Genomic DNA, 15,012 nt, shown 5'->3' on the forward strand with positions numbered 1-15,012 from the left:
GATGGATGGACCTGTGTTTGTATGACTTTTTTTTTTTTTAGAATGAGAGACTATGGCAGGAATTTGGGGTCATAAAAACGTGGGTGAGATTCTCAGCTCTGTCTCTCGCTTATAGTGTGATTTAAGTAGAACTACAGATAAATTACAGGGTTGGCGGGTTAAATTTAAATTTTAGATAAACAATGAATTTTTGTAGTGTAAGTTATATCTAAAATATTGTATCGAACATACTTATACAAAAAATTTTTTTGTTGATCATCTGATATTCAAATTTAGTTGAGCATATTGTACTTTTATTTGCTAAGTCTGGCAGCTCTAGATTTAGGACAAGTTACTTAAATTCTCTTCATCTTAGTTTATTCATCTCTAAAGTAGAACTAATAACACTTATTTTTCAGGGATATTGAGGCTAGATGATACAATTTATTCATTCGACAAATGCTTATTGACTACCTACTCTGTGCAGTGAAGAAAATAGATAAGAATCTGTGCTTATGAAGTTTATATGCTATTGTGCAGGAGATAGACAATAAAGTGCATAAATAAGTATGTCAGATGGTAATAGATGCTATGGAGAAACAGACAGTAGGGAAGAGGTAGGGATTGGTGGTGGAGAGTTTGGATTTTGATTAAGTGGGTTGGTTAGGGAAGTCTTCACAGAGAACGAGGTATTTGACTAAAGACAGGAAGAAGGAAGGAAAGAAAGAAGAAGGAAGGGACCCAGTCATGCAGATACCTGCAAAAAGATCATCGCAAGCACAGAGGCTAGCAAGCGTAACAGCCCTGAGGCAGGAGGTGCCTGCCATGTTTGAGGAACTGCAGGGAAGTCAGTGTGACTGGAGAGAAACGAGCTGGAGAAGGGGGCAGGGAGAAGGATAATATGTACAAAATACCTGGCATATTCTTGGTGTTCCTTATTCTTGCTGTAGAGCTATATGGACCCAGATGAGTGCCAGTTGATCACCCAAGGGCCCTCTAGAGGGTTTTAAGTCTTCCAAAGGTAGCCATGGGGCCTCAGTTTCCTCAATCACAAAGTGGGGATGAAAATAGCAGCATGACCTCCCCTACAAAACTGTTGAAGGAATCAACAGAGGTGAAATGCACAAGAGGTTTCATGAAGCACAAACTGCCATACCCATGTATTATTATTTAGAACAGCACGAAGACTATTAGCAATTTCTACTCCCACCCGACAACAGGGAGGAGGCAAAATTTGGCCATTTCTATTATATTATCCAACATACTTTCGTACTTTTAGCCAATTAACTTGGAGGTCTTAATTGATGAACCTAAGTTATGGGTTTGGGTTGCCATGATGGCCAATTAAACTTCACTGTGTTCCATACTACAAGGTGCAGACATAGCCCCACTTCCCAGAAAGGGCAGCTCAGATGATGTTAAGGCCACATGGCAGGAAGAAGCCTTGCTGTGAGCCTGAGGCAAGACTAGGCACATGGAGGCTAGGCTGGCTGGAAGGTAAGCAGGTGAGAAGCATGGAGGATGCTCTAGGAGATTGTGGGCTTGGAAGAATCCAAGGTCAGCAATACTGAGGGCAGAGGTTAGAGCTAGGATCAGTGTAGAATTCATGGCCAAGTCTTGCAGAAGTGGTTTGGTACTTCAGCCAGTAAAATGGTTTGCTGTGAGAAACTCAGGAGCTCAGGCAAGGAGAGGGAGTAATGGGGTGGGATGCCAAATGCCTGGATTCCAGATACAGATACAGGGCACTGATTGCTAAAGAAAAATGGCATGAAGTAAATTATTAAACGAGTTTTATTTTCTATGTATGATTGGAAACTACATCTATCGGCATCACCTGGAGAGTATTTTGTTTGTTTGTTTGTTTGTTTGTTTTTAGAGACGGGGGTCTCGCCATGTTGCCCAGGCTGGTTTCAAACTCCTGAGCTCAAGCGATCCACCCGCCTCAGCCTCTCAAAGTGCTGGGATTACAGGCATGAACCATGGCGCTTGGCAGAGTATGTTAAAATGCTGGTTTCTAGGCCTCACTGACTGAGACAATGGGATGGGGCTTGAGAATCTTAAAGAGAACCCTGGTGATTCTGATGCAGAGCACCTGCAGTCTAATTTGAACCCTGTAGGTGGAAGCAAGTGTGTTCACCTGTTGTGATGAGGTGTGAGGAGCAGAGAGGATTGTTTTTAACACTAAATCAACCTATCCTTGTTGTATTATGTAATAAACTGTCTCCTTATTGTCTCTGCATAATTCTTTACTTTCTTTGTGAGTATTAATATTGACTTCTCTAACTAAATTATAGTACTACTGTGATCAGAAACCATGTCTTTTACTTCTTCGTGTCTTGCATAGTCCCTAAGTTAGTGTTGGGCATGTGCAATTTCATTAGCTACCTTCTGACTTCAAGGATTAATTGATTACACAGCCATCCTTGCTTCTACCTTACCTGTGGTCAACATTTTTGCAAGTGTGCTGATGGTCTTAGAGAGCCAGTGTGATAAAATGTGGATACATCTGCGTAAACTTTTCTCATTATTTGTACAATGCCTGTTGCAGTGGTTCAACACCTTGGCTGCATAATAGTGTGTTTAAAAATCCTGATGCCCAGGCCATACCTAAGACCAAGAATCTCTGGGGGTGAAACTCAGGCATTACTGGAGAGGGAAGAGGAAGTGTTACCAGAAGCTGGAACCTTGGAGGAGAAGCCTCTGCAGGGCAGGTGGTTAAGTCTCGAAAGGGAGATTTGAGGGCCAGTGCTCAGATCTCTAGGGGAGGCACAGCTGGTTGGTGCTCTGAGCTTTAGGAGGGCACAGCCAACAGTGCATGTGGGAAGGCTTGATTGGCACTCAGACAACCAAAAGGGCAAGGCCAGTCGATACTAGAATCATGGGGGTGGAATGGAGCACTAGTATGGCTGCTATGAGTACTGCTGAAGGAGTGTGATAAGGCTGATACCATGAGTGACAAAAGAACCAGGAATTTGGAACCATAGCTGTCCTTTACTGCTGGAGTGATGCGGACTGGAGCTGGAAGCTGGAGAGCTAAGTTTCTTCTTTTCTCCTTCTTTCAATCTGTAATCATAAGCTACCTGGCAAAGGAGTCGGGAAATGTAGTTTGCTCTACTGTCACGAACAAATTAGTGCCTTATAAAGCCTGGGGAGAACTAGTTTAGGCCCTTCTTGCCCTCCTGTCCCTTCTGCCATGTGAGGACACAGTGTTGGTCCCCTCTGGAGGATGCAGCAACAAGGTGCCATCTTGGAAGCAGGGAGCAGCCCTTATCTATTGTTTATAAATTACCCAGTCTGAGGTATTTTGTTAAAGCAGCACAGATGGATGAAGACACTCATCTGTCCTCCCTGGTGGGCAGGTATTCACCTGGTCTATTTTTCAGAAGCTGAGAGAGACAAAGAAACCAGCATCTTGTTTCTGGTCTGGGTACCAGCCAAGCGACTGGAGCTGCTGATCTTCCCCTGTACTAAGTGAGGGAAAAGCACAGGGGTAGAGTAGAGTGGGGAGATGGTATGATGGTGCTGAGGGAGGAAATGAATTGCCTTCTTGAATTCCTAATTTCTCCTGAAGATAGATCATTGTAACTATAGATTTTGGAACTGGAAATACAGAGAATAGATCATATTAGAGGCTTCTTTTGGGGGACCTCTGCAGTGTGAGACAGAAAGACTCATGCATTAGAGAGCAGCTGCTGGGTGTCAGTGGAAGACACAGTTGCAGTTTTTCAGGAACCACCAAGGAAGGGAGAATGGTAGGGATGGATTCCCCCAGTTCCTTAATGGGGCCACAGGAGACCTCACTGCCTCACTGAGGCACATGGACTATGTGGACCATGAGACGGATCAGGCATTTAATTCAGGAACAGCCCCAGCTGAGTGATGTTCATGTAAGGGAATAGTGCATTTGGCCAACGACGAAGAAGACAGCCAAGTTACCACAGCAGCCACAAAAAGAAATAACTCTTTTCTCTTTCTCCTTCCCATGGAGAAACAAGAAGAATAAGTGTAAGGAAGAAGGAGATATAGGAAAGACAGAACAGATAATATTGTCTGCAGACTACTGCAATGTATGGGGGCAGTGGGAAAACTCTGAATTGAACATAAGTTCTTAAGTAGTAGAGACTATCTCTTAATAACCCAAAAGGGCCTTTTTTATTTTTTATTTTTTTAAAATGGAAAGTGATTGTAAAGTTAGGGAATCAGGCTGAAGTATCATTAAGGATGTCCACCAATCTGTAGGGAAAATTGGGAGGTTTGGTGATCACAGTTGGTAGTAGTTACCGGAAAAATAAAATAATTTCATGTTTATACCTTGATAAGTTCAAACTGCTCAGTCCAACTAGCTACAGTTTATAACCCTTATAAATCTGGGTTTCCATCTGGCTCGGTCTGGAAGCCACATCTTGTTCAAGAGTCATATTTTCAAAGCCAAAGCTAATTAAAAAGGAATTCTATTCTCTATTTGAATTTTGGAAATCTGTAGTAAGACCAAAATACAACAGTCCATAGCAGCTCTTTTCAATCAAACCTCTCATTTTACAATCATTCCAGTGCCTCTCCCCTCAAATCACTTAGAAATTTCTCTACCTCCAACATCTTCTTCTCTCTCTCTCTCAGTACTTTGTTGTTTAAATGGCCTTTAGTCATTTTTCTTTCTTTTTTCTTCTTCTTGCTTATCTTTTCTCTACTCCCCCCACCAATTCTTCATCTGAAAAGCTCAGGGAACTGGTTGGGGGAAGATGAACTCTCCACAGAAAGTGTTAAACAGATGTTGGAGCAGGACACGGGAAGGAGAACAACAGAGGGGTGAATTCTTCTTCTCAGGTAGGCAGTAGTGTTGGCATGGGGGTAGGGATGGGTACACATACTCAAGCAATACGACTTTTTAATCATAATGAAAAAAATTTAACATTTTCTGGTGCTTACAGTTCACTAAACATTTGTACATGCCTTATCTCAACTGACCCTCAGGGCCGTGAGAGCAAGTGTTATGGTGCTCACCGTGCAGGTGAGGAATCTAGGCTCAGGTCGGCGAAATGACTTGAATAAATTAGTAGGACAGAATTTCAGAATTTGAACCCAGGACTCCTGACTTTGTCCAGTGCTTGGTGCTTGTTGTCTTCTGTTACCTCTTTCTCCAATCTCCACTTTATTTTCTCTGCCTGCTGTTCTCGCAGAGGGTAATTTTTTTCTGTTTATCTCACTCCCGTACTATTTTGATCCCACTGGTAATTTCCTTCCTGATTTGAAACCACATGGTTCTATTGACCAAAAAGCGACAAAGACTGAGAACTCTGTTTTTTGTTGTTGTTTGTTTTTTTAACTACAGGAGAAGACTTTTAAGGAGCCTTCTTCATCGAGTGCATTCTCCTGATGATGGCATATAGATTTGGTCTGGATGTTAACATGACTCACACAAAGTATGGCTGAGAATCAAGGATACAGACTTTTTAACAGAACACTTAGCAAGAAAAGCATCGAAGTCCTGGGGGTCGTGTGATTGTCTGGAATGTTCTGAATGTTTCTTTTGTAGTGTTTCTCAGAGCTAATTTATAAGCCACATAAGACAATCTATCTAATTTTTTTTTTTCTTACTTAAGCCCTTTTTGGACCAAGACAGGGTTACTTGGCTTACTTAGTCCATCACCTTGTTCATTAGGTTTTCGTCTGCTTTAAGGATGAAATTTACTCTCAGAGGACAAACATTTTATATAATTGAAGATAAATGTCGGTCTCTATGTCTCTCTCTCTCTAATCTATCTACCTGTTCTTATTTTTTGAGACAGTTTTGCTGTCCAGGCTGGAGTGCAGTGGCCTGATAATGGCTCGCTGTAGCCTCAGTCTCTGGGGTTCAAGACATCTTCCTACCTCAGCCTCCCAAATAGTTGGGACTATAGGCACACCACCATGCCGGGCTAATTTTCTGTATCTTTTGTAGAGATGAAGTTTTGCCATGTGGCCCAGGTTTGTCTCGAACTCATGAGCTCAAGTGAGCCACCTGCCTTGGCCTTTCAAAGTGCTGCAATTACAGGAATGAGCCACTGCATCCAGCCTATCTACCTACCTATTAATCACCTACTTCTATTAAAATACCCAAAAGCCTCGTAGGGTAGTTAGATGTGCAGGTGCAGGAACACTGCTCTGTAGTCATGTGACATTCAGCATGACTAATATAGGCCTGAACTGAATGATGTTCTGTGACATAGGGCAAGTGACTGGCTGCTGACTATTGGGTGGGTGGGAAGTGAGGGTAGTGGGAGGAGCTCTTGCAGACTCCCAGGAGCTTCCAGCTTTAGCATGGGAAGTGAAGCAGCTCTGGATTCGGAAGGGTAGTACTCCCCTGGAGATGGTTACAGTTGTAACTGGCAACCTGGGACTGAAGAAGACAGAAGCTGGGGGGCAGGGACACAGACTCCATCAAAGGCATCTGAGGAGCCAAACACCAACATGATCTGATTGGCCGTGCATTTGATCACATTGCCATTAGGGCAGGTGACAAAATGGGTTTGACCATTTTCACTGAAAAGTCTTTACCTCAGCATACATGTCTGAAAGGAAATGTTCATTTTTTAAATTTTTTTTTATTTTTACCTTAGTTGAAGGACAGTTGAAGAGGATATTGGGGTGGCATTTCTGAGTACTGTTTGGGCAATGCCATTTTATAGGCAGTAAACATTCTTAGATTATTATTTAACCTACTTGCAATAGAGTGAAATAGAATCGCTTACATTTTTTTTTTTTCTTCTGAGCACCACTCTTACTATTCTGAAACGTCAAAATAGGCAGAAGAACAATTCCATCTGCAGGAGTTAATCACCATGTGCCTTTGTTGGGCCTTCCTTTCCTTAGCTTGCACTTGAATTTGGTTGATGAGTTCATCCCTGGGTCTGACTGCTGCTTGTTCCCCTCTTCCTTATGAAACCAAGTGACTGACACACTTCGTGTAAGTCTGTTGTCACTGAGGAAGAACAAGATAACAGAAACCAGGGGAGTGGAGAAGAGGGTGAGTTTCTGAAATGACCCCATACTTTCTGTGTACTGTGTCAGCTGTGGTGCAGCCCCAGGGAAAGGTAGACCTAAAAGTCAAGGAAACCTACAAGGCGAGCGAGGTCCCTTGGTGAACGTTTTGCTAGTTTTGTTAAATATAAATCAAATATTTTATTATTTGTGAGATTCGCTTAAAAATAGTCCCAATTTTATACTGTGGTAGATTATGTGTGTATCAATAATGCATATAATTTCATGTAAGGCATAATGGAAGTATTTGTTTCCTGTGGCTGCTATAACAAATTACCACAAACTTGGTGACTTAAAACAAAAGGATTTATTCTTTCCTGTGGCTGCTATAACAAATTACCACGAACTTGGTGACTTAAAACAAAAGGATTTATTCTTTGACAGTACCGAAGGCCAGAAGTCCAAAATCAAGGTGTTGTCAGACCCACACTTCCTCTGAAGGTTCTAGGGAAGATTCCTTCTTTGCCTCTTCCAGCTTCTGGTGACTCCTGGTGTTCCTTGGCTTGTGGCAGCATCACTTCAACCTTTGCCTCTATCTTCACATAGCCCTCTCCTCTTCTGCCATGTGCCTCTCCTCTGTGCGTCATATTATAATGACCCTTATTAGATTTAGCAACTATCCAGATAATCCAAGATAGTCTCATTTTAAGATCCTTAATCTAATTACATTCACAAAGACCATTTTTACAAATAGGGTCAAATTCACAGGTTCTGGGAGTTGCATGTGGATGTATTATTTGGTGGGGGGCAACATTCAACCCACTATGAGGGATTTACTGGTCTTTTTACATATTTTTAAATGTCTGATGTTTGGCATCTAAAATTTGTTGTAATTATGAACTAACCCTTACTGAGCCCTTTCTCTGTGCCATACACTTTTCAAAGCCCTTGAACTTACTGTTTTAAAACAATTTTATCATGTCACTCTTATTTTTATCTCCACTGCACAGATGAGAAAGATGAGGTTTGGAGAAGTTAAGTAATTTGTGCAAAGTCACAGGGTTTGTGTGATTGTAAGGGGTGGGGCCAAGATTAAGTCCACATTCATCTGTTTTGAACCTGAACCCTTAATCAGCATGGTGCAGAAGAAATAAATGCACATTAAATGTCTTAAAAACTTCAATTAAAAAACAAATACTTTTCCCCCTTAACCTCTTAAACATTTCTGGTAAGCAAGTAATCTTAACACACATGCATTTCCTGATAATTCATGTGCTTATCTACATCCAAAATTTAATGTATACAGCAGAACCTGGTAAGTGAATTTATTTTTAAAAAACATATTATGCCTCTAGGAAATAATTAGTGGTGGGTAATCTTTCTAAAATAGTTCTAAAATTTGGAAAAAGGCAAAAAGCTAAGCTTTCCTAAGCAACATTGAATTCCCCAAATTTCCCTCAATGTAGGTAACTAATTGAGTTTGTGTAGTAGTAACACAGAACACAACACACCTACAATTGAACATTTCCTTGAAATCCAAAATTCTCATTTGTGATTTTTTTTGGCTTTTCTGCCTTACAATAAATCCAGGAGTTTTAAATTCAGTTTGGCATGTGAATTACCTATAGGCAAGAAGAAATAATAGGCAATTGTTTTAGTGGAAATGGCAGTGGATTATGAATCCAGACAAGACTTTTTAGTCTGACGTGAATTATAAAGTAATTGGTATGACTTTTCAGAAGGTCACTTCATTTCTCTAAGCCTCAGTTTTCTTATTTAGAATAGGCTGGATCAATGGTTCTTATCTTTCTTTGGTCTTTGATGATTTCATAATAGCTACGGATCCTCTTCTCACAAAAATTTCCATACACAATTTTATATACTATAGAAAATTCTTGTGTTTGCTGCAGCCCTTTCATGAATGCCCTGGTTGTTTGTGGACCCTGGGCTAGACCATCTCTAGAGTCCCATTTAGCTCCAGTATCCTAGGATTTTTTCAGTACGTGGATTACTTTAATATATTTGATAGAGAAATATGTGTGACTTGTGAAACAAAAATCCTTCAACAAACAGAGAATGCGGTGAAGTCTGTGTGAGAGATGACGGAAAGGCATCTATTTTACTATAAGAGAAAAATGTAAACATTTTGAAAGTGCTCTTGGAATTGGAAGACCTCATAAAAGTCTTTCAAAAATTACTCTGGCATATATTGAAGGATCTTGACTTTTGAAAGGTTTCGACTTTCAAGTTTCTGCAAAATTACATTTTCCATCTGATGCCAGAAAGGCAGTGCTGCTTTTGTCACAGCCAGAATCCAAGTGAAATGGCTGCTGGCAGTTCCAAGGAGTCAGAAAAAGTTCATGTGGCACAGGGAGGATGCCCTGTGCACAAAGAAGCTGTGCTGTGCTTCCAGGGTGGGTTTGTGTGCGAGCCGGCACTCTGAGGATGCTAAGTTGGCACTAGGGGAGATGCCCAGGAGATAAGATTCCCCCTACCACCACGCACTACGCAATTGTTAGAGCTGGTATGTCAAAGGATTAACGCTTTTTTCCCTTGAACTGGCTTTCTCATTAAAGCCCTATTGTTTTGCAGTTTGTAATCTCCACTTCCACATTCCCCACAAAATGCTTTAGTTTTGTAGCCTTTTGATTACCAAAGGTTTGGTTGTCGGTGCTACAGCACTCTTAAGATGCGTACACATTGAGAATGAGATTCTGGTGGTGGTTGTTCTCAGTCACTTGTTGGAGATAACTGACAGGTAGCGAGAGATCAAGTCAGCAGACCAGGGCTTGTGGCTTGGTTTTTCCTTGGGGCTCATGAAGTTTATTGTAATCGCTATCTTCGTCAGTCTTGTTTGAGTATCAGGGTATGCTTGAGCACACCGGTGTGCTTGAGATTCAGGATCATGAAGGACAACCAAATGGCACAAGACCCCAAGGCTAGAAAAAAAGAGAACTAAGAATTGAACTTAAATCCAAATTAATGTTCAAATCTAATCTTACTCCATTGCTCCAATAGAATTTTCTGTAGTGATGGAACTCTTCTTTATCTGTGCTATCCAATACGGTAGCCACTAGCCACATGTGGCTATTAAGTACTTAAAATGTAGCTAACATGAGAGAAAGTGGAATATTGCATTTTATTTAATTTTAATTAATAAAAATTTAAATATAAATTGCCACATGTGGCTAGTGGCTACTGTACTAGACAGAGAAGCTCTGGATGGTCCTTTCTGATTTCGGTTTTATAGAACAGTCTCTAGATATGAGACCTTGTGTCTTACATCACTGTCACCCTTTTGATAGGCAAACCTAATGATCAGCTTAGAATTTAACAAAGCCTTATTAGCTTGTCTGTATAAAGATGTACTCCATTACTGTCTGCTCAATACCTTTGTTTCTTAGTAATATTTACACCCATCTTTAGGTAGATGTGTCACATACACATCAAAGCAGTTTCCTAATGGGTGGCCCTTGTTTCTTACATGTCCCTGTAATTTCTGCCTAGGTGGTACCTGCCAAACCCTCCTTTTTCTACCCTTAGAATATTTTGTTCTTATTCCATTCACTTCAAAATATCATTACCATTGCAAACAAGGAAAATGTGTTTATCAGAAACTGCAAACTCCTTTAGGGCTTCATAGGATTAATCACGGTTATAAAGTTTTATTAAACACAATTTTTGTTTAATGACAAGCTCCACCAGTCCTTCCCATTCCAAACCAATCCTGTCCTAAGGGTGAATTGCGCTTAGCAGATTGTTTTCAACAGACTCTTCAAGACAATCCCTATTACTTTGTCATGCACAGAGATATTTTTCTTCCTGGATAATTTGAACTTCCTTAAAAATCACATCTGTTTCATACTTTATTTATTTGTAATTTAAATCCTTAAATTGAATCTTTCATTACTAACATCTGGGCTTGAAATGCAGCCCACTTGAAAAAATACAAATTTTATTTTATTTGTAGTTACCCCCCTTCACTCGGTAGCACTGGTACAAACATTCTCTGGCCAGAGGCAAAACAGCCGGGTATCTTAAAGCTGTGATGCTGTACCACGTGTAATGTGGCTCACTTGATTGTCCCTGAAGTGACTGGCAATTTGCCCAGAATTAGACTGAATGCACGTAATAAGCTGTAGAATTTCCACAATATTGACAATTAGATATCTCTATACAGCAGCAGCTGTGTATTGTTCTCATGGTATGGTCCCCTCAAAGCACCTCCTAAAGAGAAAAAAAAAAAAACCTGGCAGAAGGTTGCAGGCAGCAGAAAGGTAATATACATTGTATGAAATATCTCAAATTCAGATTAATAGGGATGTTTCTATTAGTACAGTTTTCTGCAATGGAAATCATGGCTGAAACAGAATGCTTTGGAATAGGAGTTTATAACACCACATCTGTATCGGGTAATTGCTATATTTTTAGCATGTTTCAGAGGAAGATACCTTTTCTCATTTCCATTCATTGTGAAAGGGAGGGAATTGTATCACCAGTGCTTCTGGAGCGTTTCAAGTCTTTGAGAGCGAACAGTTCTGACCCGGTGGACATGTTGACATGCTCTTACCCTTGTGAAATGGCTTTGGTCATTTAAAATAACTCTCACTATCCCCTGAATGGAAATTAGCCCCAAGAAATCGTCTTGTTTGTGGACAGTTTTGATGAAAAAGAGCTCAGCTTCTAATTTGCCAGTTTTGCACTCTTAATACACAGAGAGCCATTCAGATAAACATGAAAACATCTCTCCATGTTCCACCATTTTTCAAAATATTTCTTCACCAGTTCATTGTTCCATGATTGTAGAAAAGAGAACATTAAGGAAGTGAACTCATAGTTGCTTACTATCTAGAAGCCACTGCCCACAGTCCTAAGATTTGAACATTATTTTAAACCACACGTTTGAAGTTTGCATTATGAATGGCTGATCTTTGATATTTTGCCCAGTGGATCTGGGGCAGACTGTTGTTGTCTAGAGCCAGACTTGGTAAACTTTGGGTTTTGTTGTTTGTCTCCTTGCAATAGAAATGAATGTTTTAAAAGAAAGCTGCTGTTTTTAGAAAACTACCATAAAACCTCGGGAACAATAAGATGTCATGTTTTCTATTGCAGATCTTAATTTATCAAGCTAATTACCAACAAAATGTAGCTAAATTGCTGATAATCTTGAGACTGATTAATTCAGCAATGAGACATTGTTGGGTTCTTTAAAGGTTAGCAGTAGTATTTGGGTAGCGTTGTAACATAGGATTCTTTCTCACCTCAAATTATACTGACTGCTTCTTTTAGAAAACTCCACATTATTAAAAATGCATTCAGTTTTGGTCCAACACATACATTTATTTCCCTATTAATGCAAATTTGAGGAGAAAAAGGGAAACCAAATATTTGAAACTTGTATTTTCTTTCCCACAACCCAGTTTAAAATCCTATCTTTTAAAACTTATTTATATTTATACGTCTATTACTTTCCCTTCCCTGAGTTGAGTCTTTAGTAATTGCTTATTAATGATTGCTTTTCGTATTGAAAAAGCATCAGGAGATGGAGTGGGAGCTCCCTTCTAGGAATCAGGAACTCTGAATTCTCCAGTTTCAGTTCTGCTCTTAACAAGCTGAGCGACTTTAGGCTAGTTGTTTTGCCTCTCTGAGCTTCGGCTCTCTCAAATGTAGACAAAAGTTAGAACTTGATTTAGAAGATCCAGCTTATTAGACACTCACAGTGAAAAGTACCATGGACCCTGAGGTCAAATTTGATGATGGCCATTTCTTTTCCCAGGTGTGAGAAAGATACTTTCTTGGCACCTACTTCCACCAGTCTTGCCCTCTGTATTCACCTGCAGCTGAATCAGTGCCTAATGAGGTCAGATCATGAGGTATATGCCTGTGAACTGAAGACAAGGCTGAGACGGCATGAAATGTTATCGCTTGGGTGTTTCTATGGCCAGCAGCATAACACTGAGTCCCTTTGGTGCCTAATGTACTCTAATAAAGGAGGTTAAGGAGCCAGTACATTAATTGACTCCCATCCTAAGTCCTTTATAACCTGTGCTATCAGCATAAGTACAAGTGTGGTGTAGTAAGGAATATCATTATGAAACAGATTTCCTGAGAGAGGAATTAGCTGGCTCTGGTGGGCATCCCTGCTGTAATGAACACACTTCTGTATTTATGAATACAGTTATAGATGTACTCTTAACAATTCTGCGGGGGAACAAAAGCTTTCATTGGATAGACTAACGGAGCATTTTCTCTGACTGGTTTTTGAAGGGTTAATTTGCAGTTTACTATTGAATAACATAAAATGAGCTGTAAATAATGTAATGATACGTATTGTTAAGCTACATATACTATACCAGGTGCTAGTACACCCACTCCTCACTTAGATATAATCTGGGGCAGTCAACAAACACAGATGTATTTTAACAAAGAAAGAGTAAAAGATAAAGACAGAAAGAACAAGAAAAAAAATTGAAATACATGTAAGATAATTTAACCAAGATAGAGATCCAGGTAAAACTTGGCCTATTTTTTTTCCTCAGAGTAGCTTCCCTGTACTGGGTGAAATACAACAGCATTTTGGCTTGTTTTTGGAACACACGCGAGCCAAACACGTGGGAAACACCTTGACAGGCCTTTTGTATAACTACAAGGAAACTGATAATCCTAAATAAATTACATGAGAAAAATATGAATCTTTGAATACTGGTAATTATAATGGTTATTTTTCACTTTTATAGCACCTGCAAATGATGTATATATAACAAAGCTTCAAAAAGCTCTAATTAACTTTTTATTTTTTTCCATTTACTGGCTTTAACCAGTTTGCATTAATTGGCAATTTATATCTATATATTTTTACCAAATATTTCTATTACTTTTGAGTGGCTGGAAATCACACATTATTGAATTGATTTTCACTGAATTTGTTTTTAATTTTTTTCAGCCATTTGCTCTAAACTTCTTTCTGCCTGCCCTGCTCTACCAAGTGGGTGGAGGGAAGTAGAAATTTCTGTGTTGAGCTTATGGGCAGGAGAGACCCACTCTTGCTTCTATGGTGCAGTGACATGACTTCTGACTAATAGTGCCAGTCAGAATTCCTAACTGCTCCTACCAAATGTGCGAGGGCTCTGTTTGGAAGACCTCCAGGCTCAGCTTTTCCACAGATTACTCTGGGCTATTCATGGCACAAGATTAGTCTGACCACCATGAAGACAATGCTTTGTTCTGCTTTAGGGCTTAGGACAAGTCAGAACCAGATGAAGCAGACCTCTGAGGGAGTCTTAAAATGGACACCAAATTTAAAATCTTCCAATTTGCAATTCTGAATATTCTGAAATTAGCCGATTGCTGCCACCTGGGTGGCAATGCCAGGGGAAGAGGGAGCCTAAGACTGTCTAGGGGCTAAACTTGTGACTGGGGAAGGAGAAAACAGGCACTACGTACCTCTTCTCTTTGTGCTTTTGTTTGGGTGTAAAGGGGTCTAGGTGCCCCTGTCATCTACGCGGAAGTCGATGTGGTGAAAGGTTTTGACAAGCTTTCACTTACCAGGGAAGAAAAACAGTTACCCACTAGGGGTTGGAGTAGTAGTGATCTGGGAAGAGGTCAAGAGGCATATTTACCTCTAGAAATCTGAGTCAGGAGGAATCAGACCAGGTGTGTGTGTGTGTGTGTGTGTGTGTGTGGTGTTTTCCTTTTTTTTTTTTTTTTTTTTTTTTAAAGAAAGAACATTTTAGCCGCTATGCATGTAGAAGTAGAAGCTGGCGGAAGGTTCTGGCTAGTGGCAAGTGCCTCTTAGATCAGGGCCACATCTCTCTGACTGACCGCCGGGGTAGGCCAGAGTGAACGCTGCCTGAAAGTAAGACTTGGGCATCTCAGGATGCGAAGGCAAGATGGCTGCCACAGCCATCTGCACGACATCAAAGGCTGCTGTCTGATGGTGCTTGGGCTGCCAAAGCTTCTAAAGGGTTTGGCGCCTGCCTGGAAATCGATGCAAACTGTCCATCTGCCGCATGGCACTGGCGACAGCTGATTCTTTTGCACTCTGCAAGATGGACCCGACCTAAGCCAATCGGCCCC

The sequence above is a fragment of the Chlorocebus sabaeus genome, chromosome 15 (genome assembly GCF_047675955.1).
Source record: "Chlorocebus sabaeus isolate Y175 chromosome 15, mChlSab1.0.hap1, whole genome shotgun sequence".
Lineage (NCBI taxonomy): Eukaryota > Metazoa > Chordata > Mammalia > Primates > Cercopithecidae > Chlorocebus > Chlorocebus sabaeus.